The following is a 5,000-nucleotide window of genomic DNA, read 5'->3' on the forward strand; positions in this document are numbered from 1 at the left end:
TAAACGTATACACGGCGCTGATTAGTAATAGATAGAGCCATCAGAATACAGATAATGTATAGACCTGTCCGTATACATGCTGAAAGACTCTGCTCACAATCACACGTCAGCCAGACACTCTTATCACGCACTACTCTCTGCCTGTAACAGGCACACAGACAATATGTAAGCACCAGCATGGAACAACACCCAGTGCATCCTCTCTGCCACATTAGACAATCCACACTATCATAACCAGACCGGGAGGTCCACTCGGAAAACAGAATATCCCACCCTTCCGACAACCACCATTGCTCAGCTAAGCCACCAACACCCACACATGTCCCAGACAGGGGTGCACCCAACATCACAATACTGCCTCCTGTCACACCACACAAACAATGGCAGGAATGAAAGACACAGGTCTGCCACAAGCATGGAATCAGAGCGCCGCCTGTTATGAGCCAAAGGTGCACCCTGACGTGGCAAATCAGATGATGCCGCAGTCATTTACTTACGATAATCACAATCAACAAACCGGGCCCCCCCCCCCCCCAAGTGCCTTAACCTAACCCGTATTGTACCTTAACCTAACCCGTATTGTACCTTAACCTAACCCGTATTGTACCTTAACCTAACCCGTATTGTACCTTAACCTAACCCGTATTGTACCTTAACCTAACCCGTATTGTACCTTAACCTAACCCGTATTGTACCTTAACCTAACCCGTATTGTACCTTAACCTAACCCATATTGTACCTTAACCTAACCCATATTGTACCTTAACCTAACCCATATTGTACCTTAACCTAACCCATATTGTACCTTAACCTAACCCATATTGTACCTTAACCTAACCCATATTGTACCTTAACCTAACCCATATTGTACCTTAACCTAACCCATATTGTACCTTAACCTAACCCATGTTGCGCCTTAACCTAACCCATGTTGCGCCTTAACCTAACCCATGTTGCGCCTTAACCTAACCCATGTTGCGCCTTAACCTAACCCATGTTGCGCCTTAACCTAACCCATGTTGCGCCTTAACCTAACCCATGTTGCGCCTTAACCTAACCCATGTTGCGCCTTAACCTAACCCATGTTGCGCCTTAACCTAACCCATGTTGCGCCTTAACCTAACCCATGTTGCGCCTTAACCTAACCCATGTTGCGCCTTAACCTAACCTATGTTGCGCCTTAACCTAACCTATGTTGCGCCTTAACCTAACCTATGTTGCGCCTTAACCTAACCTATGTTGCGCCTTAACCTAACCTATGTTGCGCCTTAACCTAACCTATGTTGCGCCTTAACCTAACCTATGTTGCGCCTTAACCTAACCTATGTTGCGCCGTAACCTAACCTATGTTGCGCCGTAACCTAACCTATGTTGCGCCATAACCTAACCTATGTTGCGCCTTAACCTAACCTATGTTGCGCCTTAACCTAACCTATGTTGCGCCTTAACCTAACCTATGTTGCGCCGTAACCTAACCTATGTTGCGCCTTAACCTAACCTATGTTGCGCCTTAACCTAACCTATGTTGCGCCTTAACCTAACCTATGTTGCGCCTTAACCTAACCTATGTTGCGCCTTAACCTAACCTATGTTGCGCCTTAACCTAACCTATGTTGCGCCTTAACCTAACCTATGTTGCGCCTTAACCTAACCTATGTTGCGCCGTAACCTAACCTATGTTGCGCCTTAACCTAACCTATGTTGCGCCTTAACCTAACCTATGTTGCGCCGTAACCTAACCTATGTTGCGCCTTAACCTAACCTATGTTGCGCCTTAACCTAACCTATGTTGCGCCTTAACCTAACCTATGTTGCGCCTTAACCTAACCTATGTTGCGCCTTAACCTAACCTATGTTGCGCCTTAACCTAACCTATGTTGCGCCTTAACCCAACACACGTTGGGCCTTAACCCAACACACGTTGGGCCTTAACCCAACACACGTTGGGCCTTAACCCAACACACGTTGGGCCTTAACCCAACACACGTTGGGCCTTAACCCAACACACGTTGGGCCTTAACCCAACACACGTTGGGCCTTAACCCAACACACGTTGGGCCTTAACCCAACACACGTTGGGCCTTAACCCAACACACGTTGGGCCTTAACCCAACACACGTTGGGCCTTAACCCAACACACGTTGGGCCTTAACCCAACACACGTTGGGCCTTAACCCAACACACGTTGGGCCTTAACCCAACACACGTTGGGCCTTAACCCAACACACGTTGGGCCTTAACCCAACACACGTTGGGCCTTAACCCAACACACGTTGGGCCTTAACCCAACACACGTTGGGCCTTAACCCAACACACGTTGGGCCTTAACCCAACACACGTTGGGCCTTAACCCAACACACGTTGGGCCTTAACCTGCTCTGTAATTGTCATACGACGCGTTAAATTAGTGTAGTGTTGCCTAACTGCAACCCCCGCAATATAGTTTGCTACTCGCACTGCCCGGTCCCCAGAGTATCGCTTCATGTTAAACACCTTGCAGCTATACACTGTAATGCGGATGGCGGCAGGACGTACATGCTCAATGCCCTTCGCAGTTGTTCATTGGCATTCGCATGGCGAAGCACAGCCTACGTTGTGGTACGGCTTGTGGCAACTGTCCGCTGATGTTGTACGTCCAAATCACACACTGTACCGCACATTGGTCCTCATGTACTGAATGATACATCGTGGTACATGTGTGACCGTACCACGACTGCGCCAACAACGGCGAACCATACGGTCCAAATATTGTGCACTCAGCTACGTGTCGTCTCCCTATAAGAGCTGGATTGCAGTATGGTATGCCGTGGATGGCGATCAGCATGAGCCGTCTGTTGATGTAGTGGCGCGTGTTGTCAGACGTAGTCGTCTCTTCTCACACACCGTGATAGCATGGTGCACTGCGTTCCACATCTGCGACATGCGACAGAGGCCGGTTGACAGTCGTTCGCGCAATGGACATCGCATACGTACGGGGGCCACCTTCCACGTGTTCGCGAAGCGTGCACATGTTGTTGCGTGTATGTGGGCAGACATAGTGTGTCGTGACACCTGACACAGGCATGCAACAATCGTTGAATTTGCAAATGGCGATGGACGTCTACGTTTGCTGGTGACGTTACGCAAATGAAGAACTGGTAAACCGTTGTGGTGCGGTTGTTCTCGCTAGAGGTGAATCAGTGATGGCGACGATCGGTTGAGCTACCAACCGGTTGTTTCAGCGATACCCACCATGCCCACGAACGTGAATGGCATGTGGGTGTGAAGCGATACGCGGCGGTGGCTGGGTGGGACCGTCCCCGGCCGGTGAGGGGGGGCCTTCCGGCGTGCTGGCCGCGCGGTGCGTGGGCGCACGCGCTACAGCCGGCTGGTGGGGGCGGCCAGTGGCAGGCGCGCCGGCCGACGGAGGCGGCAGGCGGCGCAGCTGCGCGCCGGCGCACCCTGCACGCGGCGCCGTGCGGCCAAAGTAGGTCCTCGCGGGCCCGGTGCGAAGCGCGGTGGACATCTGCAGTGTGCTGGTCCGATTGAGGACTGTGTGCGCTGAGGATGCGCCGCCGCCCGGCGCTCGGCGCCGCGACGCCGTCTGCTGCTCGGTCGCCTCTGCGGTTCTCGCAGGTGGATTGTATCGCAGCTGTGCGGACGTGTTGGCGCGTGCGCTGTGCTGGGAGAGTTCGCTTCGGCACCCAAGTGGGGCTTTTGTCCTTCTGTGGCGCTGGCGTTGGAGCTGCCGGCCACCGTAGGTGGCGCGTGTTGTCTCCCGCCGGCAATGCCACGACAGCACGCTCCCGGGCCTCTGTCGGCAGCGGCAAGCTCAGTTGGGAGCACGGGTGGTCGCACCTAAAGCGTCTACTCGCCAAACTCCGGGCGATTGCGCCTCTCTCGAACCCGACCAAGTACTTAGGACGGCGCTGCGCGCCGCCGGGACCTGAGAGGGTTTCGAGGTGTATTGTGCAGGGGAGCTCAGCCTCCTCCTGTTTGCAGAATAATTGAGCGGACGCTTGCGTGTTCGCGCGGGCCCCCGGGACACACTCCCGGGCGGCCGGCTGCTCAGCTCTAGTTGACGCAGCTCCCTGGTTGATCCTGCCAGTAGTCATATGCTTGTCTCAAAGATTAAGCCATGCATGTCTCAGTACAAGCCGCATTAAGGTGAAACCGCGAATGGCTCATTAAATCAGTTATGGTTCCTTAGATCGTACCCACGTTACTTGGATAACTGTGGTAATTCTAGAGCTAATACATGCAAACAGAGTCCCGACCAGAGATGGAAGGGACGCTTTTATTAGATCAAAACCAATCGGTCGGCTCGTCCGGTCCGTTTGCCTTGGTGACTCTGAATAACTTTGGGCTGATCGCACGGTCCTCGTACCGGCGACGCATCTTTCAAATGTCTGCCTTATCAACTGTCGATGGTAGGTTCTGCGCCTACCATGGTTGTAACGGGTAACGGGGAATCAGGGTTCGATTCCGGAGAGGGAGCCTGAGAAACGGCTACCACATCCAAGGAAGGCAGCAGGCGCGCAAATTACCCACTCCCGGCACGGGGAGGTAGTGAAGAAATATAACGATACGGGACTCATCCGAGGCCCCGTAATCGGAATGAGTACACTTTAAATCCTTTAACGAGTATCTATTGGAGGGCAAGTCTGGTGCCAGCAGCCGCGGTAATTCCAGCTCCAATAGCGTATATTAAAGTTGTTGCGGTTAAAAAGCTCGTAGTTGGATTTGTGTCCCACGCTGTTGGTTCACCGCCCGTCGGTGTTTAACTGGCATGTATCGTGGGACGTCCTGCCGGTGGGGCGAGCTGAAGGCGTGCGACGCGCCTCGTGCGTGCTCGTGCGTCCCGAGGCGGACCCCGTTGCAATCCTACCAGGGTGCTCTTGAGTGAGTGTCTCGGTGGGCCGGCACGTTTACTTTGAACAAATTAGAGTGCTTAAAGCAGGCAAGCCCGCCTGAATACTGTGTGCATGGAATAATGGAATAGGACCTCGGTTCTATTTTGT

The 5,000-nt window shown here is 53.0% G+C and overlaps 1 non-coding gene across 1 annotated transcript in view; it reads left to right on the top strand.

The window, feature by feature from the left end:
• The first annotated feature begins 4,067 nt into the window (after positions 1–4,067).
• The window catches only part of LOC124593532, a 1,910-nt gene continuing 977 nt past the window's right edge, over positions 4,068–5,000 (top strand). The window contains exon 1 of the ribosomal RNA XR_006978114.1: positions 4,068–5,000. This exon is cut by the window's right edge and continues 977 nt beyond it. This is a non-coding gene — a ribosomal RNA (small subunit ribosomal RNA).

Source organism: Schistocerca americana, unplaced genomic scaffold, assembly GCF_021461395.2.
Source record: "Schistocerca americana isolate TAMUIC-IGC-003095 unplaced genomic scaffold, iqSchAmer2.1 HiC_scaffold_992, whole genome shotgun sequence".
In the NCBI taxonomy this organism is placed as follows: Eukaryota; Metazoa; Arthropoda; class Insecta; order Orthoptera; family Acrididae; genus Schistocerca; species Schistocerca americana.